The sequence below is a fragment of the Diceros bicornis genome, chromosome 11, assembly GCF_020826845.1.
Source record: "Diceros bicornis minor isolate mBicDic1 chromosome 11, mDicBic1.mat.cur, whole genome shotgun sequence".
NCBI classification, from domain to species: Eukaryota; Metazoa; Chordata; class Mammalia; order Perissodactyla; family Rhinocerotidae; genus Diceros; species Diceros bicornis.
The window spans coordinates 39,837,987-39,865,973 of NC_080750.1; the positions used below are offsets into that span (position 1 = coordinate 39,837,987).

At 36.6% G+C, this 27,987-nt stretch overlaps 1 protein-coding gene across 1 annotated transcript in view; it reads left to right on the forward strand.

The window, feature by feature from the left end:
* The window catches only part of FHIP1A (FHF complex subunit HOOK interacting protein 1A), a 221,794-nt gene that overhangs the window by 46,207 nt on the left and 147,600 nt on the right, over positions 1 to 27,987 (forward strand). Inside the window, exon 2 of the mRNA XM_058550191.1 lies at positions 11,166 to 11,292. The gene's annotated coding sequence lies outside the window, so the exon portion shown is untranslated. The remainder of the gene's footprint in view (positions 1 to 11,165; positions 11,293 to 27,987) is intronic.

Sequence of the window (27,987 nt, forward strand, 5' to 3'; positions counted from 1 at the left end):
CAAAATAGATTCAAATACTCGAGGTTAGGAGGGAGCCTGAAGCAAAGCAGCCCTCTGGAGTTTCCTGAAGTTCCTTTTAACTCCAGATCTCTCCTGGCATCATTCTCTTTTTTAAACATTTGTGTATTTTTTTCCATAAGGAAAAACAATAGCACTCCAAATCCGTGCTTCCTATGGTGGAACCTAGTATTATAGAATCTGTTTGCATCTAAATAAAGAAGGTCACTCAGGTTCAATGGCATGCCAATTAGCTGACCAAGAAACTACACATAACTTGATGGGTATTTTGAGGTTGTGTATTCACCTATCTGGCCAGTCGAGGACTCTGGCCATATGTAAGGTAGGAAATACCTTGTGATTACAAGGCTTATTGTTTATTGTAAAACATATTACCCTTATGTTAGAGTCTCGTGACTTATGATCTGACTTTAAAATAGACTTGCCTTAATAGGTTAAAAAAGCCCTTTCCCTGCCACTTGGCTTTTAATGTGTGTTTTAGGTCATGATTTTTTTTTTTTTGGTGTATCTTTTTAATTGAGATAAAATTTACCTAACACAAATACTGTGAATATTTTTTGTCAAGAAAATTTAAGAAAGGTTAATTCACTTAACACTTGGTTCATTTATTTGAATTCAGTGGCTGATAGGCCAGGATAATGTGAAGCCAGGTCCTTGCTTTGAAGGAAATCACAGCCTCCTAGGAAGATAAAAACATAAACAAATATTAATAGATACATGTACAATGTGCCCTGTGACTGCAAAGGATGTATACTCCCCTTTCCTTTTTCAGCCTGCCTCTGAAAATGGTGGATCTTTTTCTTTTGCCTTGTTTTTTTGTAGGACTTCGTCTCATTTCATTATCTTAATGTTTTCTGTTAGGAATTTCATATGAAAGTTAGAATTTTGTCAGCTACTGCATGCTTTTGAACATTTCTTGCTTCTAAGATTCAAGACAGATATGTAAGTAGTGATGCCTAATGTTAGTCTATTTGTTAGAATTATAAAACATGCACTTGATATAACTTGATATAAAAAAGGTATTTTCAAATGTTGGAGTGTGAACTGGGATTCTGCCAAGCTTATTTTTCCTGTAAGTCTGTGGTAAGACTGTTTGCCAATAAACTCCAGATCTGTTTGCTTACCTAAACCTATATGGCATATGTTTCCGTTTTTATTGTATGTTTCACCCCCATCTCCTTCAAGAAGCCCAAGCCAAAAAAGAGTGTACTACCTGTCTTCTTTGCTTTGAAGTTTCCTGAAACTTGATAGCTTTTTTTTTTTGGTTACTAAATCTCTTGCATGTTTGCAAATGATAATGGCAGTGCCTTTTCTTTTTATACTGGTAATTGAAGGATTAAGTGGACAATATTTATAAAGATCTCTAGAATTCTTAGAGAAAGGACTAAATAAAATGAAATAGTATTATGTGAGATGAATAAATTATTTTCTTGTATTAAGCTGAGTTTTATTAAGTTGAATTTTTTTCAATACTAATCTTTTTTTTAAAAAAAAATTAAGACTTTAGTCTCCTTTTTTATAGTTAATGCTCTTTAGATTCCCTCACTTCCCTATTTTAAGGCATTTCTGAACTGGTACAATTGTCATTTTCTTCTGAATTTTATAAAGTATGGTATCTTTTTTTTTAAGCATAAAAATGTTTTATTTGGTTATGTAATATCTAAACATGTTATTTTCCTCTTAAAATGCTTCTATCACCTGAAAAAAATTTCAGAAACATAACCAGAGCTAAAAGCTCAAAGACTGTTCAGGTATGGTATCTTTTAAATGCTGCTTTAAAAAAATTCTTTAATGTCTCTTCTTTGGCTCATGAGGTGTAAAATCTGACTTCAATTGACTTCATTTTAATAATCTTATTTTACTAAAATCTTGCAACATGTTGGTCAAGTGCTAGCATATAATTTTCATAGCTAAATTTTAAACCTTAACTGGAGTTTTATTTTACCTTTCTCTGTGTGAGTTGCTTAAAGGGCAAACTTATCTGGTTACGGTTTACAGTTTTACAGAAAGGTCCTTTTCCTCCTTTCTCTATCTTGACAGCGGAGAAAGTCAGGGGAAGAATCAACAGACTGGTTTAAGAGAGCGGAAATTTGTCCAGTGCACTGGAATTTGCTTCTTCCCTGGTGTGAAAGGTTGTATTTGTGGCATACAAAGTGACATTGTGTAAAAATGTGAAGGACAGGTGTTTACTCTGGCCTTCACCAAGGTGAGAATTTGAGATGGAAGAGTTGGGCTCTGCATAGGAGGTGATTTGGAACTTGACCAGTCTGTCAGTTTTGTTACCTATCATTGAAACTAGAGACTAAGTGAAGGAGATATAATTTCACAACTCATAACATAGCTCTAAAATACTTTTTCTTTTGGTTGATGTATTTTAAGCAGTTGAATACATTTTCCATAAATTTTACTGCATTCCATTTACCTTTGAATAGAAGCCAACGAGAGAAATATTTAGAAGGTTAGCAATAGAACGAGCTGTTAGAAAAGTCCTTTTGTGGCATTCCTCAAGTGTGTGCTGGCAGAAAAATTACTGTAATTTGATAGTGAAATGTTGGAAAGTGATTTTATTTACTATTTAGAAATAACATAAATGAGTTTTGCTTTTTAAATTCACAGGTTCAAAACATTTAGTTATGCCTCACTAGCTCAATCTTTGCTCATTATACTTTACATTGATGGAATTAAATGTGACACATTGCAATGTTGGATCAGCCCCGCAGTTCTAAAATAACCGAGTTTGATTGAATTCTGGAGGAAAAAAAAAGATACTGTTTAATGTCAGAAATGAAGATTTGTGATATTTTGTTTCTAGCCTAAAGTTGGTTTCAAGAAAGTACCCCAATGATAGAAGAGGGAAAGAACATGAAGAATATCTAATTTTAAATTGCCTGTTAAAACCACGAAAGATTCTTAGACTTGGAAAGAGAAAATAGTTTTTCAAAGCTAGGTCTCTTGTGTCTGCACTGGCTATAATATGGCTAGTCCCTGAGGGAGTGTACTTGTAGTACTTGTGTATCTGCCAGCATCAGTAGTAAACACGTATTTAATGGCAAGTCAGCCCTGAAGCACCCAGTTTTATCTTCTGGATAGCCAAGGACACATGTGGATGAAGGTCAGAGCTTCATGATGCTTGCTGTGAGGCTCATGGGTATTAAGAGAGGAGAGCTGCCTTAATATAATGCCCATAATTTCCAAGTAATTCTTTGGAGGCTATCTTCTGATTCTTTTGCTTACCTTGTACAGGGCCCATCTACACAGTTTTCTTCTGACTTTCAATGGAATCACTGACTTGCACTTTAGTATACATAAGATTATATGAGCATTTTCTATGGCCGAAACTCACCTGTCATTTGTTTTAATGGTTAAGGGTCAAGAATTGAAAGTTAGACTTGGGTTTCAGTCCCAGCTCTGCCACTGTATGATTTTAGTTACTTAATCTCTTTAAGCTTCAGTTTTCTTATCTATGAAATGAGTATTCATTCATTCATTCATTTGTTCATTCATTCAACAAATGTTAAGTAATCTTTCTGTGCCAGGCCTATTCTTGGTTCTGGGAAGTGAGCAATGATCAAAGCAGACAAAACCTCTGCTCTCATGGAGCTTACATTCTACTGGGGAAAATGGAATGTAAATTAATAGAAATTAAATATAACGTATGTGACAGGTGGTGACAGTTGCTAGAGGCAAAAATAAAACAGGATCCAGGGTAGAGTGACGTTTGGAAGGTGGTTTCCTTCTATTTTATGTGGGGTAGACAGGGAAGACCTCTGTGTTGAGGTGACATGTAAGCAGAGACATGAATGGAGAGAGGACTGATACATGAGGCTATCTGGGGATAGAGGATCTAAGGGAACATAAGTCTGGCAGGCACTGCACAGTCCCTGAAGTGAGAGCAAGCTAGATGTGTTTCAGGAGCAGTGAGGAGGAGAGTACAGTGAGTGAGGGCCAGAGCAGCCAGGATAGTAGTACCCACCTTGTAGAGTTGCTTAGAAAATTGAGTGAGATAACAAATTTAATATGTACTTTGCGCACATTAAAAGAATAATACACCATAACAAGTGAAGATTATTTTAGGAAGGCAAGAAGAGTTCAGTAGTGTGAAATTTGTTAATAACATTCAATCTTATTGAATATAAGTAGAAAAAAATCTTATGCTCATTTTGATAGAGAAGGCATCTGATAAAATTCAATATGAATTATTGATTTTTAAAAAAACCCTCAAAGTATAGTAGAAAATATCCTTAGCAGAATAAAGTATGTCCATCTCAATCCAAAAACCATCTCAGGCTTAATAGGAAATTTGAGAACTTTTCCATTAAAGTCAGGAACAAAATAAAGATGTCCACTATTTTCACTATTTATTAATGGTGTTTGGAATCACAAGTCAATGTAGTTGGACAAGAGAAAGAAAGTTATAAAGGTATAAAAACCAGAAAGGAGGTAAATGAATTTTATTCACAAATGATAGGACTATATGACTAGAATACCCAAGAGAATCAAGTGAGAAACTAATTGTAAAGAAGAAGATAATTTATAATTGAGCATAGTTACCAAAATATGTCAACATTCATAGCTTTCATATACAGTAATAATAACTAGTTTGAAGATATAGTGGAAGAAAAAACCATTAGCATAAAAAAAGGGTAAAATACCTAAGGATAAACTTAAGAAATATGTATGATGTATATGAAGGCATTTAAAAAATGCTCCTGAGGGATACAATAAAGATATGAAAAGGCCTGTCATATTCTTGGATATAAAGATGCCAGTGTTCTTTAAATTATGTTTATGTTTAATATAATTCCATTAAAAATAACAGAATTTTTATTCTATGTTCACATAGAAAAATAAGCACAAATAGGACAGTTCTGAAAAAGAGATTGAAATGTTACTGCACAAAATTGGGGTTCTCTGCCCGATGTGCATAAACAAGCCAATTAATTATGACATCAGCCTTTAGGAGAAATCAGCTTTTATTCTGTGAGATCGATCTGCAGGGAGCCAAGGGGGCACGTGTGCTCAGATCTGTCTCCCCAATTCAGGATTTGGGACGAAATTTAAGAGGTTAGGAAGAACAGGCTGGCGCATGGAAATGCTGGTGGGACAAGTTTTGATTGGTAGGCTTCAAGCATATATGGTAAGGTTTTAAACATTTATGACAGGGTTCTAAACATTTATGATGGAGTTCTAAACATTTTTGATGAGGTAGGGAAGAAATTTTAACACCGAATCTTCCTGAATGAGGGACCCCTTGCTTCTGAAAGAGTCCAACTTTCAAGTTCAGGTCATGTCCCAGTCCTCAGGTTCCATGGGGAGGAGGATCTTTAGTTCTGAGGTCGTTTCAGGTCACGATTTCGTCTTTTATGCATGCTCTGGCTACGTGACTTTGCAGGTTTTCTGAAAGACAGTTCTTAATCACTTGGTTGTTAAGAGATGGGGTCAGTTGAACTGGTCCTGGAGGGCCTGCGGTTACAGAAACATACCGTAAGGCTACAATAATTGAAACATTGGTTTTACCAGATACCATATTTAGCATATGATAAAGATGAAATTTCAAGTTAATTGGAGGAAGATGCTCTGTTCAGTAAATACTAGTGGGCTAACCAGGGTGGCTATCTGAGGGAAAAAGAAAAAACTATTTAGAGCAGTATCTTAAGTGTTAAGCCAAAATTGGTCTATATTCAACAGAAATTAAAGGAATAAGTTATACAAGAAAGCATGGGAACATTATTTTATAACCTTGGAATTTGGCCTTTCTAAGTAAGACAGAAAACTGAGAAGCCATAAAAGAGATCGATAAACTTGATTACATTAAAAAAAAACCAACCTGAAAAAATCCTGCGTAAAGAAAGACAAAGAATAAGAAAATTGGGAAAAATTTTTACTTTTCATATCACAAAGGGACTAATTTCCCTAATAAAGAGCTACAGATCCATAAGAAGAAGTCTAACAACCCAGTAGAAAAATGGACAAAGGATACAAATAGTCTACAGGAAGGGAAGTAGCAGTGGCTTTTAAATATATGAGAAGATGTGTAATTCCACTCATTATAAGAGATATGCACATTACAACTATACTGAGGTACCGTTGATCACTATTAGATGGGCAAAAATTAAAAAGTTTTATAACCTATTCTGTAGAGAGTATGAGTGCAAAACAGTAGTCTCTTTAGTGGGCAGTTTGGCAAAATCTATAATATGAAAACTCTCATATCCTTTGACTAGCAACTTCAGTTCTAGAAATTTATCTTAGCTACATTCTCCTAGATGTACATACATTCATATATACTATGTATGTATCCTACGTATACATACACGTATACATACATACATACATATCATATGGATGAGAAAGTAATTTATGTACAAAGATACTTCTTGTAATAGTATTTATAATGGCTAAAGATTGGAAACAACTGAAATGTTCATCCATGGGAGACTGAATAGATACATTATGTTACAGCTGTACATTAGAAAATGGTACAGTCATAAAAAAATACCAGTGAATCTCTTTATGCATCATTTTGGAAACTTTGCCAATATACGTTGTTTGGAGAAAAATGCAGTGTATATAATATGTTTATTTGTGTTAAAAAATATTTTGTTGTGCTGGCCCGGGGGCATAGCAGTTAAGTTCTCGTGCTCTGCTTCAGCGGCCCCGGGGTTCGCAGGTTCGGATCCTGGGCGCAGACCTACGCACCGCTCATCAAGCCATGCTGAGGTGGTGTCACACATGGAGCAACTAGAAGGATGTACAACTATGACATACAACTATCTACTGGGGCTTTGGAGAGAAACAAGGAAAAAAGGAGCAAGATTGGCAAGAGATGTTAGCTCAGGGCCAATCTTCCTCAAAAAAAATAAATAAAAAAATATTTTACTTGTTTATGAATAGATATAGCTTCTGGGGAGTATAATTTGAATTTGAAGACACCCGCACTCCTTCTCAAAAAAAAGAAATTTGTACGTAGCATAGTACCTTCCACTTAGCACTTACTACATGGCGGTGGTGGTGGTGGTGGTGATTTTCATTGCAATCACAGCATTCCTTTATCTCAAGAGTTCATTTTTAACAGTTGGGTCTGGAAGAGGAAGCCCATCTCCTGTAAATGCTGCTTAATGGATGTCATACTCATCTTATTCATCAGAATGCTATATGTGCTTCCCAAAGTATGTTTCTTGGAGGATGTCAGTACAAGCTCTGCAAACCAAAGGTGTCCAATAAGATTGGGAAATGTTGGATTAAACAGAACTAGGCAGGCTTCTTTCCTACAGGCCTTCTTAGAGCCTTAGTACACATAATGTGCTTTGTGAATATTCAAGAGGGGTATTTGGAGTTCAGCATTTTCCAAATTTCTTTGAATACAGAACCTTAAACAACGATTGCTACTTTTTTTTTCTTTAAGAAATAGGTTATGAGTAGTTGTCACATTGGGAAACAACACTTTAATACTTAGATTTTGGTTTTATTCACCTTCATGATTCATTTTAATAAATCAGTATTCTTGATTCATTTCTAAGATGCCTGTGGTCTCTCTCTCTGCCTGCTTTTCTTCCTCTGTGATATGCTGCAACTCACTAATTTGTTTTGTGGTTGAGACTCTCCCAAAGTCATCCAAATTATACTGGATTTCTTGGGTAAAGAAGAGGATCTATATAATTAATGTCAAATCTCAGGGATTGATTGAATGGAAGTTGAAGATTGAAGCTTCATTTGATTCAGCTTTTCCCAGAGCTTTAAAAGTTTTGCTGTTCAGGGGGAGGAATGAAATCAAAAGAATGGGTAGTAGTTGAGGAATTGTGACCTTAATGTGGAGAAGATAGCATCACTGTGGGTTACAAGATGTAGGTTCTACCTCTGTTTTCACCATTTACCAGCTATTTAATTTTGAACAGTTCACTTAGCCTCCCTGTGCTTCATTTTTATCATCTGTAAAATTCAGGAATTAGGTTTTAGGTCTATCCATTTTAAGACTGGGACTTAGTAATAATATGCTTAATGGAGTCAATGAAGATTGTGGGCCTATGTAGAATATTTTGTTCCACTCTGCAAGTTTCCACATGTGACTATAACCTGTCTCAGTTCAGTTCTTTTGGAGAATGAAATTAATCAATAATTAGCTTATAGTCAACTCCATGTATTTGAAAACTTGTTGAATTGTTCAAGACTTCTGTCTTGATTGATTGATTTGTTAATTACCCTCCAGGAAAACACTTGATTATAACACAGGTCAATTAATACAGTGCTATGGATAAATCCACACTTCCTGTATAAACACCCCCTGAATTTGTTTCCCTGATATAGGGAGAAATCCATGATGTGGATATTAATTATCCTCTCTCCCACACACAGTGTTCATTTGGTGGTTTTGCTGTGCTTTTTGTGCATTCCTTGCCTATTAGCAGGTCTCTGAACTCAGCACAGTAGAGATCTAAATATACTGAATTTATAGCATCTAGAAATGAGGTTTAAATTTTGTTCCTCTATTGAAATTAGGGATGTGACATAGCTGTTACACAGAAGGATTGTGAGCCTGAATTTGGTTTTATTATGTGGAGGTAGAATGTTTTGTTAGAAGGAAAGCGCTTGCCTGGGGAGAGATTTGAGTGTGACTGAACTGTTAACTGCCATCTTGCCCCCTTTTTAGCAGGAGACATATTTTGTTTTTAAATGAGATGACAACCAAGAGAATTATCAAGACCCAGTGAATTTTAAGAGAGTCCTTTCAGTGTACTTGAGTTCCGTTTAACCTTGCTTTCGATGTCATTCTGTGAATTACTGTCAAAGGACTGGGCTTCCTTTGAAGCCTCGAAGCGTTGCTACTGGTGGATCATGATGGTAAAATATAAGACTGGTTCTCAGTAAAGCCCTTACTGATAACACAGTGATGCCTCATTACCTAAGTAAAAGCATATGTGTGTGAGTGCCTAAAAAATGTAGACTGTAAGGGGAGGATATATGATAATGGACACTAAGATGGAAGAAGTATTTCTCATGAATTAGAGATGCCCTTTCATAATTTAAGAGTCACAGAATGAGGGAGGACTTGAAATCACCTGAAAAGCATCTGGAAGCGATCTGTAATTCTTAAGAGGCGCTAGAAGAGCCTGTATCTCTCTAATACATGATGATAAAATTGTTCATGTGGGATTATGGAAGAAGTAGAATTCTGTTACTTGTAAAACCTTTTGCTATTAAATGCCCAGAGATATGATTATGAATTATACTGCAAGGTCTCATGTGCTTAATAAATGATTAATTGATTAGAGTGCAGAAGGCAGATTTGAAGGTACTGAGGAAATTTTAACATTAAGGATTTGTTTATTTGCTTATGGTATGTTATCCTTTTCATACCCCATCTCACTCTTCTTGTGCTTAGTCACTGCCACTCCTGTGCCTAGGTTTGAAAATTTTGGTCACATTGAGGTCCCCCCCATTTTTTTCCATTTCATGACACATTTGTTATAAGAAAAGGTACAAGAAAAGGTATTACATTTCAAGCCTTTGAGGCATCTGTAGGTCAAACACACACACAAAACCTCTCACAGTGACTTCTAGGGAACCGTCTTTTAATATATTGGACTGTTGCAGAAAAATTATTACATTAACGAGTGGCTCATTCTTGTTATACAGAGATTTTGAAAAACGTACAGTCCTCCCTCGGTATCCATGGGGATTGGTTCCGGGACCCCCCGGCAGAGACCACAATCTGTAGGTGCTCAAGTCCCTTATATAAAATGGCATAGTATTTGCATATAACCTACCCACGTCCTCCTGTATACTTATAAATCATGTCTAGATTACTTATAATACCTAATACAGTATAAATGATATGTAAATAGTTGTTATACTGTGTTGTTTAGGAAATAATGACAAGAAAGAATAGTCTGTGCATGTTCAATACAGGTGCAACCACGTAGGCCTTTCCGTCTGCAGTTGGTTGAATTTGTGGTTACGGAACCCGCGGATACAGAGGGCTGACTATATTTGTTGTACTAGACTCTGACTTCAATTGCTCACCTTAACCCATCTAAAGTTAGGAAAATATTTTACCTAATACTTAAAACTTTTCTTGCTTTTGCTTAAGTAGTTGTGATCATATGTAATTACAACATTGTACTCTGCTTTTTCTTTCTTCTTTATGTGATAAATGGCATTTTTCTGTTTTATTATAAACTCATAAAATTTTTTGATGGCTCATAAAGTTGTGGTTGAGTAAATTATGTCATTGTGTCAAATTTACTTAACTCTTCCCCAGTTACTGGGCATTTAAGTGGTTTCCATGCTTTAAATTTGTTTAGTATTTATTTTTTCTTAAAAAATGTTCTTGTAAATTTTCTCAAGCTTCCACTTATTTTGATCTTGAATAGTGGCTTGTTATGGTTTTGTTTATCATTTGCATTAGCTTCTACCTTTTGTACTCTGTTTGGGGTTAGTCTTTTTGCTTTGCTTTCTGGAACACCTCTGGGTGTTGTTCTCTATGTTTCTCTCAGTTAAGATAATTTCCCAGCTTTCTTCAAACTCATGTTTTTCTGGTTGTACAGTAGGAATTAAGCCATGCATTTGTGTTATGAAGCTTATCTTCCCAGTTAGGACAGATGATATGAGATGTGTGTCTAAGACCGAAGTAAACTTTGCCCATGAGATGGCAAAAACCAGAGCTTTCAACTGCCAATGTCTAGATGGGTCAAAGGTACCAGGGAATATTTTGGGAGTATTGCACATTTTTAAAAAGTTGTTTGTGAAAGTTATTTGTGATCCTCTCTTTGCTATTTTATATTTTGTTGTCATTATCTTAATATGATTCTGCTGATGCGTGGATATAGATTTATTTAGTTTCACATTTTTTTTTCTCTTCTAAAAGAAGCATATAATTACTTTAGTATCTCCTAGAGGACGGAAGAATCCTTCTCTACTTTCTGCTACCCAGCGGGACTCTCTCATTCTTGGCTAGCATTCAGATTTGTAAATAAAGATTTTCTTTTTGCTTATAATTTTGTTTACGATAAAGATAAGTGCAATCTGAGGAGAACCCACTCAGTGCACAACGAATGATGGTAAATGGAGGGGAGAAAAACTAGAGAAACTTAGGTTGAGTTCTTACTGTTTATTAATGATTGTGGGACATTCTTTATTCCTTTCTATAGATTTTGGAAGTCTTCTTCTGGGAGTTTCCAGCACTGCCAAGTGTTGGAGGAATCTTTTCTGTACTTCTGATAGAGTCAAGTGAGCAAATACAGCCCAGCAGTAGGCTCTTGAAGAGAGCAGTCACAGGTAATGTCTTCTTATTACTATTGACATGTGTTCGGTAATGTTCAATAATTTACTTAAAAAAAATGAGCTTACTTGAACTTACACATCCAAGTGAACGTTATCTTGCTCAAAACAGTCTTTTGAGAGGCTATACTCTATCCTCTGCTCAAAACATTTAAAAATTTTTTTCCTTGGGAACTGCATTTTGATCCTCTGGTAGCATTCTTTTAAACATCCTATTTTCTGTGATGGCAAATCTCAGCCCTGTGAGGATGTATTTGGGAAGTAATATAAATTCCTTTAGAGCTAGGATGATGAATCTGGGAAGCTCTAATTTTGATCAAAATCAGAAGGAACAATAACTTAATGAAACTAGTTTTTCTTTTTGTAATTTGTATATGTGTTTGAAGGCTCATACACTGTATTGAAAGTTAATTCTAAGAGGAGATGACTCGAAGTTTCCAACAATGGTAATATTGTTAAAATAAATGATTAGGCTTGAGCTTACAGAGAAGCGTATGTTATTTATTTGACTATGTAATTGTTGGTACGCTTACTTATTAAAATCAATCAATTGGTCTGTCAGTATTGTAGCAAGGGTTCCTGTATTAATCAGGTTAAATAAGATGAGATCTAAACTTCCTTGTAAGGTATACCTCTAAGGCATTGTAATTGACATCTTACTGGTGGTGTGTTTTGCATTGTTTCTCAATTAGAGTTTTTGTTAAAAATGCACATTAAAAAGTCAGATTACTAGGCCTGTCTAGTGTGTCAGAATCAGAATGGTAGGCCTCAGGATTTGCGAATGTGTATTTTACAAGTAAGTACCCCCCAAGATTGACACCCCCAATGAACTAAAATCATACTTCTACCTAATCTTTGTATTTTTTGATTTAAATATGTTGCATAGTTATTTCCTTGATTTTTGCTTTGAATAAAACAATGCCAGTATTTTCAGTATGCTGTTTTGTTACAGGCTTATGTTCTCAAGTAGTTTATTATTAGATCAAATTAAGAGTGTAATTGAATAAAACTGTACTTTGAACTTTGTGTCTAAATTCAGAATGGATGTATTTTTCCTTGGGTGCAAATGGTAAGTCTATTTTAGACATCTAGTTGCCAAATACTAAGTTTTATGAAATATCTGCTCTTCAAATTTGCTAATAAGTTGTACTTCAGGTATCTTATTCAAATTGAGGGTAAAGAGTAAATGGGGTAGGCACTGGAAGCCCCTGGAGTCTGTGCTACACTACACTTAGCATCCAGTCCAGCATTTTTCAGTAAACATTGTGACGAAGGTGTTGCTGTACAATTTATGGTTCAAACAGATGAAATCCTTTCTTTATAGTGCCCTGAGATTTTGTGAAGCTCTTTGAATCCTCCAAATGAAAGGGAGTATTAACATGAAATGAAGCAATAGCTTTGGTATGAAGTTATTTTCATTACTATGTACATTCTTTAGTCATCATTCCTATAAATTTATTAATTTTGCAGAATGTAAGCTTTGTGTATAAAATGTGTTATTTTTTAGATATTTTCTTTCTTATTTTTTGATGAGGAAGATTGGCCCTGAGCTAATATCTGTTGCCAGTCTTCCTCTTTTTGCTGAGGAAGATTGGCCCTGAGCTAATATCTGTGCCCATCTTTCTCTATTTTGTATGTGGGATGCTGCCACAACATGGCTTGATGAGCAGTGTGTAAGTCTGTGCCCGGGATCTGAACCTGCAAACCCCAGGCTGCCAAAGCAGAGCACACGAACTTAACCTCTACGCCATCGGGCTGGCCCCCTGTATATTTTCAATTCTAAAAACACATTATATTTTTACTTTAAAAGATATATACAATGTTATAGCATTCTGTGCATGTTAATATTGAGAGATAATATACTTTATATAAAGTAAATATGTGACTATAGATTTATAAGTTAAGGCTATTACTTTCAGATGCTTGTTTCTTTATTAAAACGTTTAATTTATTGGTATGAAGTATTCCATTAAGTTTATACTTTAAAAAATTATGTTAAAATACACAACATAAAATTTACCATTTTAACCATTTTTAAGTGTATACTTCAGTATTAAGTATGTTCACGTTGTTTTGCAACCAGTCTCCAAAATGTTTTCATCTTGCAAAACTGAAACTTGAAACCCGTTAAACAAAAACTCCCCATTTCCCCCTCCCCCCACACCACATTTTTATACACAGCACATATGTCTATCCATTCATCCGTTGAAGGGCATTTGGATTGCCTCAGCCTTTGGCTATTGTGAATAATGCTGCTATGTACATGGTGTATAAATATCTGTTTGAGTGCCTGCTTTCAGCTATTTTGGGTATGTATCTAGAAGTAGAATTGCTGGATCATATGGTAATTCTATTTTTAATTTTTTGAAGAACCACCATACTGTTTTCCACAGTGGGTACGCATTTTACGTTCCCACCAATAGTACACAGGAGTTCCACTTTCTCCATATCCTCAGTGACACTTTTTTGTTTTGATAGTAGCCATCCTGGTAGATGTGAGGTGATATCTCGTGGTTTTGATTTGCATTTCCCTAAAGATTAGTGATGTTAAACATCTTTTCATATGCTTGTTGGCCATTTGTATACCTTCTTTGGAGAAATGTTTAGTCAAGTCCTTTGCCCATTTTTTTTTTTTTTTATTGATATTTTAATGGTTTCTAACATTGTGAAATTTTGGGTTGTACATTTTTGTTTGTCCATCACCATATATATGACTCCCTTCACCCCTTGTGCCCCCCCCAACCCCCCACCCCCACTGCCCCTGGTAACCACAGTCCAGTTTTCTCTGTCCATGTGTTGGTTTATATTCCACATATGAGTGAGATCATATAGTGTTTGTCTTTCTCTTTCTGGCTTATTTCACTTAACATAATACACTCCAGGCCCATTCATGTTGTTGCAAATGGGACGATTTTGTCTTTTTTTATGGCTGAGTAGTATTCCATTGTATATATATACCACATTTTCTTAATCCAGTCGTCAGTCGAGGGACACTTAGGTTGCTTCCACTTCTTGGCTATGGTGAATAATGCTGCAATGAACATAGGGGTGCATAAGCCTCTTTGGATTGTTGATTTCAGGTGCGTTGGATAGATTCCCAGTAGTGGGATCCTTTGCCCATTTTTTAATCGAGTCATTTGTCTTTTTGTTGTTGAGTTGTAGGAGTTCTTTATATGTTCTGGATATTAATGCTTTATCAGATACATGGTTTGTAAATATTTTAGCCCATCCAGTAGGTTGCCTTTTCGCTCTGTTGATTATATCCTTTGATGTACAGAAGTTTTTAATTTTGATGTAGTCCAATTTATTTATTTTCACTTTTGTTGCCTATACTTTTGGTGTCATAGCCAAGAAATCATTGCCATATCCAATGTCATGAAGCTTTTCCCCTATGTTTTCTTCTAACAGTTTTATAGTTTTAGCTTTTATTTTAAGTTTGGATCCATTTTGAGTTAATTTCTATATATGGTGTAAAGTAAGGATCCAACTTCATTCCTTTGCATGTTGGTATCCAGTTTTCCCAACACTATTTGTTGAAGTGAAGTTCATACTTAAAGACAGTTTAGGATAAGGAAAAGGAAAGCAGACAATCATATCTAGGTAGGAATTCCCATAAAGTCTTCTGTTTCTAATTAAGATATTTCAGAAACAAAAGAGTATTAGGTAGATTTGGAAGCTCACCTTAGACTAAGATTTAATAATTGTGGTAGGCATAGAGCCTGTGTTCAAGTTTTATTTTAGTTATTTGGTGAGCAATAACTTTTTTTTTTTTAATGTGTTTTTTTTTGTGTGTGTGTGAGGAAGATCAGCCCTGAGCTAACATCCATGCTAATCCTCCTCTTTTTGCTGAGGAAGACCGGCTCTGAGCTAACATCTATTGCCAATCCTCCTCCCTTTTTTCTTCCCCAAAGCCCCAGTAGATAGTTGTATGTCATAGTTGCACATCCTTCTAGTTGCTGTATGTGGGCCACGGCCTCAGCATGGCCGGAGAAGCAGTGCGTCGGTGCGCGCCCGGGATCCGAGTCTGGGCCGCCAGTAGCGGAGCGTGCACACTTAACTGCTAAGCCACTGGGCCGGCCTGGCAATAACTTCTTGTGTTGGGGGTTTGATTATGGTCAACTCTGTGTTTTGGTCTTCAGGTAGATGTGTGTGTGTCCTGTTACAGGGTTTTTCCCAGTTAACTCCGGCCAGTGAGAGATCCTCTAATGTTTTAGGGAGCTTTAGTTTCAAGGCCATAAACAGAATCAACATTCTCATGGTAAAAAAATAACCAGTAATGAATCCAAGGGAAAACCTATAGTGTGCTTGAACCATTCACCTGTCTGTGTAGCAGAAGTTACTTGGAACCTCTTTTTCCCTCCTAGCTCTAAAAAGCAATATGTGTGTTGACAGAATGATATTTACACTGGTTTTGAAAAGGTCAAAAACCAGATATTGTGCCCTTAGAAGTAAGGTTACTTTTGGGAGGACAGGAGGGTGTTGGGAGTTGGGTGGGGAGAATACAGAAGCAAACATGTAACTGAGAGGAAAGCCTGGGCAAGGATACTTTAAGGTAGAGGCAGCAGCTTAGGTGGGTGTACGAGTAACATGGATAATAAAAGGATCTAAGGCTAGGTGTATTACTTTCTTCGGAGGAAATGATAGCAGATACTAAAGGTAGCACAGCAAGAACCACAAGTAGAAAATGGGTTTGAAAAGGGTTGAAGACAATATGGTATAAAATGTGTCTGATAGTCCTGAGGAGATGCTGTCAGGGGAATTCATCTACTATGGATTTTGGATGTGTTCTCAGACCAGTGAGACAAATAGCAGGTAGATAGAGGCAATTGCAGATATTCTGAGCTGTTGAGAGAATTAGCTATTTGAATATAGTATTTCAGGGTTAAGAGCTGCCTACCTGAGAAAAGAGTAGCAGTTATAGCAGCATTAGGGATGCTGTTCCTTCTAATGCGCTACCAGAATGTCTGAGTCATGCAGGATTGGGATGGTGAGTGAGGAATGTTTCCCTGTGGCTTCCCTGGCTTTGGGTGGAACCAGTGGGAAACCATTTTCAAAAATAGTTTTGAATAAAAATCTAGCCTCAAGGCTGGTTTGGGACTAGATTTTCTGAGTAAATAACACAAAAAGATACCTAAAAGTGACTTCTCACAGTCAAATAATCAAACCAGATACCTAATGCTATATCATTCTGAAATTTGTTCATTCTCCACATATCTTTTCATAATTTTATAGATTTTAAAATCATGGTCTATCTCTACCTTCTTTTGTGAATTTAGTCTTTTATTTATTTAGTCATTTTTGTCTTTTCACATGTTCCAAGACCCTTAGAATTTCATTCTAGCTTAGTCTGGATCTTTTCCAGCTCTGTGTCTTCCGATTGGCCAGAAAGGCTTAGGATAAATGAATGTAATATATGTTTGGTCATGTTTTCTATTTCATTTTCAACATCATTCCTGAAAATACCCTGCGTTTTCTTGGTCTTTAAGGGTACAGAGCTGCACTGAATTGATGTACTCAGAGAAAAGTCTCTAAGGACTCTGGTCCAGACCAGAGGTTCTCAAAGTGTGGTCCCCAGATAAGCAACAGCAACCTCACCTGGCACTTGTTAGAAATGTAAATTCTTGGGCTGAAGCGGAAATTCTGAGGGTAGAGCTCAGAAATTTGTATTTAACAAGCCCTCCAGGTGATTCTGAAGCATGTTGAAGTTGGAGAACTGCTCTAGACACTCTCTTTAGTTATGTGCTGTTGTCCAAGCCACTCATTTTCTCTAGCCCTTGGTCTCCTGATCAGATAGATCAGAGGTTCTCAAATGTTAGTGCACACCTGAATTATCTAGTGAGCTTGTTTAAAAAATTTCAAAAATCAGTCTATTTTTCCTAACCTCATACGCTGAGATTCTGATTCATTAGGTCTCGGATGACTCAGTTATCTGCTTTTCAGCAAGCTCTCCAAAATAGTTCTCAAATCTATGATCCGGACCAGTGGCTGTCTCTGAGTTTCCTTCAAGCCCCAAAGTGATATGATTTAAAATGGCTTTTTGGGGTTCAGTAACTGAAAGCTCAGGGGCCAGAACTTTATTTGCAAAATGCAGTTTGAATTATTTTTCACTGAAGCCATTATGTTCTGATTTCTTGCCTTGAAAAGTATTCTTTCTTGACTACTGGGATTACTATATGTGATTTTTCTGAGACTTGTCCTCATTGGTAAGGCAGTTTGCTCACTAAAAGAGCTTTCTGACTCTTGTAAACTTGGAGATTTCATTAGATGGTTCTTCTAAGTAATTTATAAAAATAGTTAATAAACTGTAAATACTGGTTCTTAGGGATTATCACTTTTTATTGAGATGTGTCTTTTTGTCCCTACCCTTTATTTCCAGTCTCTAAGCTTGTTCCCGATGCATGATGATATGTTCTCTTTTCTCACTGTCATTCATATTTGTGTTTGTTTCTTTAATGGCACAACCTTATTAGAATTAGAATTATTTTTTACGAGTCTTCCTCTTGTCTCAGTGGCTGCTCCTTCTCAGTCTTTTTTCCTCTGTCCATCGCTTGACTGTTAGTATTCCTTAGGAACTGCCCAAGTTCTTTTCTTTCCTTTTTTTTTTTTTTGTGTGGAAGACCAGCCCTGAGCTAACATTTGTTGCCAATCCTCCTTTTTTTTTTTTTTTCTTTTTTGCTGAGGAAGATTGGCCCTGGGCTAACATCTGTGCCCATCTTCCTCTACTTTATATGGGACACCACCATAGCATGGCTTGACAGGCGGTGTGTCAGTGTGCGCCCGGGATCCGAACCTGCGAACCCTGGGCCGCCACAGCATAGCGCGTGCACTTACCTGCTACACCACCAGGCTGGCCCCTCAAGTTCTTTTCTTTTTTGCTCATCTCACCTACATGCTCTCCCCTTGGGGCCTGCTGCTTCATGTCTGCCAGGTCCTTGCTCAGATGTCGCCTTCACTCCGCCCTTTATAAAGCAGCATCTGATTCTCACAACTCTCTTCTGAGCTTTAGCCCCATATAATCAGCTGCCTACTGGATGTCCCTCAGGCAGATCAGGTTAACATATCCAAAATGGAACTTATCATTCTTCTCCCCTGAGATCTATGCCTCCTCTTGTGTCCCCTGTCTTGGTGAATGGCATCACCATCACCCTTTATGTAGCTGTTATTTATCTGGTGTTTCCTATGTGCCAGGCACTGTTCTGAGAACTTTAACTCCTCACAAAAGCGTTTGAGATAGATTCTATTATTATTCCCATTATACAGATATGTAAACTGAAGCACATGGAGTTTAAGTAACTTTCCTAAGATCACAAAACTGTTAATTGGTGGAGATGGAATCCCAGAGCATGCAGTCTTAATTATTGTGCTCTGCTGCCTTCCTTTCTCAGTAGCCCAAGCCAGAAACCTAGGATTACCCTTTAGATCACCTTCTTTCCCTGTGTATATCTGGTCTGTCCTCTTGCGTCCACCTACTAAATCTCTCTTAAAAGCACACTTCCACTTCCCTGCATTCTGCTGTAAGTGTTCTAGTCCAGGTCTCCATCATCTCTTGCCTCCACTGTTGTAATTGGTGTCCTCTTTCCATCCATTTCTTTATATTACTGCCAGAGTATTATTCTTCCTAGTAGTAAATCTCACCATGACACTTGTCTGCATTCACCAGCCTAACCCCGCCTCGATGATCAGTCATCCAGTGTTAGACACACCCTCTATTATCTACTTCATTGTTGGGCAAGTCTCCCCAATTCTGAGCATAGGGCAGTTCAGACATTTGAAGAATCTCACCGTAAGGCAGAGAGCTGGAAGAGTGCAGGTAATACCTGGGTGATACCTGAAATTTTGAGGGTTAGGAAATAAAAGAAAAATGATATCTTTTGATTAGTTTTTGCCTCTTTTGGTCCTTAATTTCTATTTATTGTACTAAAAGAACAATAAAAAAAAATCAAAGTCTAGTCTGGCCCAGAGAGGGATGGCGTCTGTAATTTTGACATTCCCTAAGAAGAGTGTCTCCCCACTCCCACTCCAGTTCTGTGCTGCAACCGTAGTAAGCTCACACTCCCTATAATGTGTCATGTTCTCTCTCCTTCCTCTGGGCCTTTGCATATGCTGTTCCTTCTCCCTGCAATACTCTTCCCTCACTGCCCCATTTGCCTGACTAACAGTACCATCTCCATTTTCAGGTCTCAACTTAAATTTCCTATCACCTGGAAAGAGTTCTCTGATCCCACTTACCTTCCAGCATTTTGGGTTAAATGCTTTTTCTTATATGCTGCCATAGCATAGCATTCTTTGCCCGCCATATGACTCATCAAACTTTCTTTTCATTGTCTGTTCAGTTGCTTCTTTTAAACTGTAAGCTGCATCTTATTTATTTCTGTGTTTCTCTCACCCAGCGTAGATGTTCAATGAGTATTGATTGTATGGAAGAGTAAGTGAGTATTTAAGTGCACTAACTGATTTCTGCCATGCCACCTGCAACTTACCTTTGTAACATAACTCTAGCAGGTGATATACCAGTTAGGGTTAGGTTCACTTGTAAGTAACTACCACAATCAGAGGCTTAAACAAATTAGGGCATTATTTTTCTTGCACACAAGATAAGTCTGGAACTATGCTATCCAGGCTTAGTAGAGTGGTTCCTTGGTTATAGGGACTCAGGTTCCTTCTGTCTTCCTGCTCCACTCTCCTGGGTGTGATCCTTGCCCCCATATTTTCATCTCAAAGTTTGCTGCCGGAAGTCTAGCTGTCTGCAGGTCCTCATTCTAGGAAAGAAGAGAAAGGTCAAAAAGCAAAAGGGAGCCTGTCAGCCCCTACCTCCTGACCCCACCCCTTTTATATATAAATCGAAAAATCTGAATTCCATAAATTGGAATTTTTTTGAGAATTTAATGACTTGGGAAAATGCTCAGGCTATAATATTAAATGGAAGGAGCAGGAATCAAGATTTAATCCCAAGTCATTAAATTCTTCAAAAAAAATCCAATTTTAATAGTTGTCCTTCATTCCAGTATATGGATGTTGCATGTATATTTAATCCTTTTCTTATTATTGAACATTTAGCTTGTTCCAGTTTTTCGCTATTAGAAATATTCTTTGCTGAACAACTGGATACATTTGCACATTATTTTGTTTAGATTTCTGGGTTTTTATGATAGATTATAGAAGAATGAACAGAAGAGATTAAAGATATATATCCTTTGTTTGTTGATATTTATTGCCAAACCTTTTGCCAAATGTGTATACACACGCACCACATATATTATGCTTCTGATTTTGTAAAATTTATGAAATTATGAGAAAGTATAGAAAAAGACTAGAAAGAAAGATATTAAAGCTTTAAAAATAGTTTATCTCTTGTGATGGTGCTTTGAGTGGTTTTTACTATCTTTATATTTTCTATATATTCTTTTTTTGCAATGACTATGTATTGTTTTTTGATTTAAAAATGAATTCAGTTGAAAATAAAGAATATACCTTCTATTTTGAAAATCAACTGCTGCTTTGCTATTTAGTGTCTCAGCATCAAAGATGAAATTTTCATGTTGATGTTTTAATCAAAGAAGAATAAACCCTATTGGGTTTGTAATTTACATATTAGACATGTTTTCCTGCATTTGTTTAGAGATATTTTCTTCAATTTTCCTGGCAGTTTAGACCTTGCCTAATGGAATCTAGTAAATTGAAATAAACAAAAGTTGCTGGATCTTTTTTTTTTCCCCGGTGGCATTTGTTGTAGCTGTTAAAGTTGCCACAGAACTTAAATTCTCACATTCGGTAGCTGGATTGTGGTATAACCTTCATGTATAGTCCTAGGGTCATTTTTAATATGTCATCATTTCCAGGGTAATCTTGTTAATATATGAGTATATATTTGTTCCTAGAGGCAAAAGCTCAGAGGATCATGGAGCATATGGGCTCACGTAACTGACCCTTAAGCAAGATAAGGTGTCCCCATGACCTATTTCATATTCACAGATTCTTTAGCCAGGAATAGATTAATTTTAGAGATGCATTCCAGAATCTTAGATAAGGAGAGAGAGTATGAAAAACATGTTAAATACAAACCAAAATACTGTCAGTTAAAAAACAACAACAAAAACAAACCTGTAAATCAACAATATATAGTTGGGGATTTTGGGACCTAGGGATGGGAATGCAAGGTTTGGGTTATGTTTATGGGGGAAAGGGCAGATTTGTAGGAACACTTTTGAGCAGTTTTCCCTGGGCTATTGAGAATGAGAATACTTTTCTAATGTAAAGACGTCCTGTGGACTGCTATGACGTCTGCCTTCAATTCTATTCTGCCTCAATTGAGAAAATAATATTGATAGAAAGTTACTAAGACTCTAATCATAGTTTCAAGTAAATCTGTATTTTGTTAAATGTAATACTATCTGTATACTGTCTCTATCTCTTTGAAAAGTGGTTATTTAGTCTAAAGAATGGCCCATGGACCAAATTTGGCCTGCTGCCTGCTTTTTTATGGTCCACCAGCTAAGAAAAGTTTATACATTTTTAAATGGTTGAAAAAAAAAGACAAAGAAGAATATGTATAGAGAGCGTATATGTATCCTGCAAAGCCTAAAATATTTCCTTATCTGGCTCCTTACAGAAAAAGTTTGCCAACCCTTCCTCTAAAGCAATGGTTTTCAACCAGAGGCAGTTTTGCCCTCAGGGGACATTTGGCAATGTCTCAAGACATTTTTGATTGTCACAATTGGGGGGTGGGGTGGGAATGCTGCTGGCAATCAGTGGGTAGAGGCCAGAGATGTCGTTAAACATCCTACAATACACAGAATGGCTCCTCAAGACAAAGAGTTAACTGATCCAAAATGTTGACAACGACTATTTCCTTGCCCAAACTTTTATTAGGCTCCCCTGAGCCTTCTTCTTGACTAGGCCTCAACCTTGGCCCCCATCCTCTCTTTGGTGTTCCTAGTCCAGTTTTAGCAAGAATTCTACTGAGTCAGTTTAGTGACAGTCCCTCTACTCTTAGTATCTGATCACTCTTGGTATCGTATCAAATTCCTTGTCCCCCACACTTGATATCTGATCACCCTGGCCTGCGTTCAGCAAGAATCCTATTAGATCAATTTAGTAAGAATTTCCCTAACCTTGATATCTTGTCTTAGTAATTTTCCATCTACTGACCTCCTCATTCTGCTTGTTGGTATAAATTCCCAACTGTGTTTGCTGTATTCGTTGTTGAGCCTGATCTCTCTCTCTTCCATTGCAGTAGTCTTGACACCTATTGCAATAGTCCTGAATAAAATCTTCCTTACTGGTTTAACAAGTGTGAGATTTTTTTTTTTAAACAATATCAATAGTGTAGAGGTTGAGAAACCCAGGGCTAAAGTAATATTTGGTACATGTATGAATTCAGGGACTACCTCTACAAATGACTCTGCAGCAGCCCCCATCCCCTCTGGGGTTCCCTATTTTGTAGGGAAGAGTGAGTGGCCAGCACAAATGTGCACTAGGGAACAGTTGCCTTCAGGACTTAGAAGAGGCCAGTTGTGAAGATGTTTTACCTGAGCAATGTTTACAGGGTAGAGGAGAGCAGTCTGGATTGGGGTGGCCATGCTATGTTTGGCCCTGGCTCTATTCCCTGGGTATTCTAAAGAATGAAATGAGGTTGACTCTGTCTAGGCAGATTTCATTATCAACCTCCCTTCCTCTCCAATGGTTTTCTACCTCTTGGAATCTTCATTAAAAGACGACACCTTGCAATCTTCAATTCAAAGTAAAATGCTAAAAGGCAAATGTATGAACTTGTTAAAACAAGTTTAGACAGTCATTAAGCAATAAATAGAAGTGATTACTGTATCTTTCCTGGTTCTCATTTAGAGGTGTGATTGAAGAGAACAAGAGTGCACACGGAGTCTGAAAATGTGTTTCTATATTTTGGGGTAGAAGTTAAGGATGTTGGAGATCTTCATTGGTGAGTGAGAAGCAAGAGAAGGCTAAAGACAAAAATGTTCGAAGCTATGACTTGACTTTACCCTTCTTGTATACCTCAGTCCAGGCCCTCTTTTCTTTTGCCTGCTTGTTTCCTAAGAACTGGAGCCCTGGCACCTATTCTATCCATGTGGCTTTGCTATTAACTAAAGCTTCCTTCTCTGGGAGAATCCTCTGGATCTGTGGCCTACATACCAGTCTGAACTTCTCTCTTTTTCACATGAAGCCAGACCTGCCCAGTAGAAGACCCTAGCTGATGGTTCAGATTGTTCTACATGTTTGATTTTCTGTCACATCCTAATTTTCTTTGACCATGTTATTCCTGACTGGGTTCTGATATATGACTTCATAAAGTATGCATAGTCACAAAATGGCCACAAAGTCCTTATGCATGCCAATTAGAATTTATCTATGCATTCTGCTCCATTCTCCACATAGATTTTAATTTTTTCCCCATTTTCTTCTGGAAGTCTTGTTTCATTTTGATGATTGGAATTCATACAGCAGACCCTGCTACTGTTTATAGGTCTTTGACTATTGTTAGGTGGAATCTTCCCATAGAGACTTCATGTCCACTATCAGGCCATTGTTAGAGACTGTCTTAATGACTTGTGATTGCCAACATAGAAGATGTCCAAAAGGACATGGAGAAACTTTAAAATTTGTGCAGAGAAAAGAGGGGAGCATATAGAGATTTCTAATTAGCAGCATAGTGGACTTTGTTGCTGGTCTATTTTTCCAGGCCTCCAAAGGACCATTTTAATGTACTAGCAACTCAATAAAAGAAGGCAACTATCAGTTAAGTCGAAGTAACTGGGTGGAACCTGCTAATTTACTATTTGTTATTAAGTTCATAGACATAGAAAAATCTCCTTTTTTTTTTGGATTGGATTGAGATCAGCCATTCTCTTCAAATAAAATCCTTCCGATAAGAAAAAAATTAATTCTGCTAATCTATCCTAAGAAATACTGTATAATCTAGCCTGCCTGGGTTTGAATCCTGGCGCTGTTCCATGTCACCTGGGGCAAGTTATTTAACCTCTCTCTCCCTCAGTTTTCTCAGCTGTGAAGCAGGGAAAATAATAGTATACTCACCCTATAGCGTTGTTGTAAAGACTATATTAGTTTATGTATAAAGTACTTAAAAGAGTAGACCACCTTGTAACTGCTATTGAAGCCTTAGCTATTATTAGTAGTATCTATTGCGGTTTTGGGGTTAATGACCTAATCTAGCCAAATATATGTTTAGGGAATTCAACGAAATATGTTCAGACATTTCCAGAAAGAAAAGTGTAAGCATAATTCTTTGAAATACCTTAAGTCAGAGAAAGATAAATGAAATAGTTGGCAGTGTTAAATATTACATTTTTCAAATAGGTTACTCACCATAGACACACTAGTACATACCTTTAAGTATTTCTAGCTGACGGAAGTCGCAGAGGCACTGAAAAGTACTGCTGCTGCCTCCTGGGTGTCTATCAGGGATGTTGGTTAAAATGGCACTCAGTTAAATAAGTTGCACTGTGCAAATATTGATTTGCTGAAGAGCATTGGAATGAAGCTCCCAATGGAGTTTAGTTTTGGAGAGGATAGCAAAATACATGGAATTTGAATTTTGGTGATACTAGCAGTAATAAAGGCAATATAAACACCCAAATTTAGGTCAGTTGACAGAATAAATTGGCCATTTATGGAAAGGGCAATTTTCCTTCGTTTTGTTCAGTAGACATGAGTTCAGAAGATTAGACATTTTTTATACATATAGTTATGGTATTTACACGTACAGATGAGATACATCCAAATGAGATTTGCTTTCCTGAAATACCAAATGAAGTTCATAAAGCTTTATCTTCATATTTTATGACACTAGCCTAAATTTTTATGTGTTTATAATCAAGTGCACCTGTGTTAATATGTGTGTACACATGTATAAAAGAATGTGGTTATGGTACAGAAAACAAATTTAGGAAAGAGATTATGGATTTCTTTTTTCAAATGAAAATACAGCTCCTTTCTCTGAAAATGGTGGTTTTTAAGCACACTAGAAAATCTGAGCAGCATTCCGCCAGTTGATTTTTTTAAACGATGAAACAGATGCTCCATTGATCCCTGATATGGTTATTTATGTGGCTGGTTTTCTACACGAAGGGAAAAAAGTTTGATTAATTACTATTAACTGTGACATATCCCGTGGGTAATGAGTTTTTTTGTGTGTTACCTATTTTCTCCCTTTTTTGAATAAATTGTTGGCTGTGTAATAGATTCCAGTGAAGCAGTCTGCCAGAACACTTAGTGGAAAATAAATACAGCTGCTGCAAAAGCATAGGATGGCAGTGTTGTCAAGTACTTAGGTGGTGCCTGAGAGATGTAGTATCCTGCCACTGTCTGCAGGATCTGAATCTTTAAGTCATTTTCCTGGGAGTTTGTGTCAGACTCTGGCAGTGCCTGTGCATCCTTATGGGGGCTCCTTAGTCTTGGAGCTGTAGTCTGTTGCCATGAACGCCAGTGTGAGTTTGAAGCCAATCCAAGATTAAACCTATGGCTTTGATTTCGTTAACTCCTGCTGTTGATTGTAGTCACTCAGGGTATCATTGTTGCTGTTCGTTAATTTAGTGCTTCCTAATTTGGAGTAACAATATAATTTAATGTGCTTCTGCATATTTTTTCTAATTTGATTTCTTTAATACTATAGAGTAGGTGGGCAGGGGTCAGTTAGGATAAAATAAGGTTCAGTGACTTGCCCAAGGCTATTAAATAGTTTGTGACAGACTGAATCTCTAACCCAGGCCTTCTGAGCCCAAGACTATTGCTCATCCTTCTACCACAAGTTTTTTGTACATTGTTGGATTTGATATGCAATATTTTGTTGAGGATTTTTGCATCTATGTTCATGAGAGATATTGGTCTATGGTTTTTCTTTCTTGTAATGTCTTTGTCTGGTTTTAGTATTAGGGCAATACTGACCTCATAGAACGAGTTAAGAAGTATTCTCTCTGCTTCTGTCTTCTGGAAGAGATTGTAGAGAAATGGTATAATTTCCTCCTTAAATGTTTGGTCGAATTCACCAGTGAACCCATCTGGGCCTGGTGTTTCTGTTTTGGAAGGTTGTTAATTATTGATTCAATTTCTTTAATGGATATAGGCCTATTCAGATGATCTGTTTCTCCTTGTATAAGTTTTGGTACCTTGTGTCTTTCAAGATATTGGTCCATTTCATCTGGGTTATCAAATTTGTGGGCCTAGAGTTTTCGTAACATTCCTTTATTATCCTTTTAATGTTCATGGGATCAGTAGTGATGGCCCTTCTTTCATTTCTAATATTAATAATTTGCATCTTCTATCATTTTTTATTAATCTGGCTAAGAGTTTCTCAATAAAGAACTAGCTTTTGGTTTTATTGATTTTTCTCTGTTGATTTTCTGTTTTCAATTTCACTGATTTGTGCTCTGGATTTTTATTATATTTTTTCGTTCTGTTTACTTTGGATTTAATTTGCTCTTTTTTTTCTGGTTTCCTAAGGTAGAAGCTTATATTATTGATTTTAGATCTTTTTTATTTTCTAATATATGCATTCAATGCTATAAATTTTCCTCCAAGCACTACTTTTGCTGCATTTCACAAATTTTTACAAGTTGTATTTTTATTTTCAGTTAGTTTAAAATATTTTTTAATTTCTCTTGAGATTTCTTCTTTGACTCGTGTTATTTAGAAATATTGTTTAATCTCATCATATTCTTTTTTGTTCCTTAGCACTGTTATACATTTACCAGGATACAACTAGAGAGGGTTGTGCCCACTGATAAAAATTGTATACATTAAGCTTCTAGTGCTGAAGGAGGGTGGAAAGGGAGAAAGAAAGAAAGCAATGACCGTTGAGTTATTCTTTCATTCTCTGGTTAACTTTGCTTATTTTCAAAATGGATTTAAAGCTGACAATAAAACATATCTGTATATATATACAACTGAACCATTATTATAAGGATAAAAGTATATGATAAAATGGAGAAAACAGTTGTACCAGAGACGAGTCCTCTCAAGTATTAGTAATTTCACCTGGTCTAAGAAAGGAACTGGACAGTGGATAACTTTAAAGTTTCTGTTAGGTGCTGTAATTTCAAATCATTGTTTGAAAGATGAGCTGATGTTTTGTGAGAAAAGTTGGAGAATTTATCTTAAATATTATTACTCAAATGGTGGGTCATCTCACCACTGCACGGAGGTGGACTGCAGTTGTATCTGTAGGCAGGTTGCTTACTTTCCATACAGATTGGTAACATGACATTCATTTTTATTTTCTTGTTATTTATATTTCATCTTGTCCTAAAAAAAGATTGAGTGATTAATAGAAATATAGGATAAAAAAAAAATTGTGAAGGTGAAAATAAGAGACTACAATAAGTTAAAGCCCTTAGAAATGCATTAACAAGGTCTGTCCCTGTTACAGAATGTGGACCATAAATTTGCATCTGAGCTTCATTAGGAACAGCCAGCTCAAATTAAGGAGAGCCACAAGTTGAAACATCACATTGATCTAAAAGCGGGTGCCCTGAGGGGGACTGAACCTCCCTGAGGCTGAAGTTGAATTCTAGATTCATGGTGTTTGCAGACCCTCAGCTGTAGGAGTTTTAGGACCTTTACCCTGGTCTTCTGCCATCAGTGTGACCTAGTTTGTTTACTTTTTCTGAATTCTCTCTTTTTCTCCCAGTTCACATACTTGAGAAGGTCTAAAGACTTGCT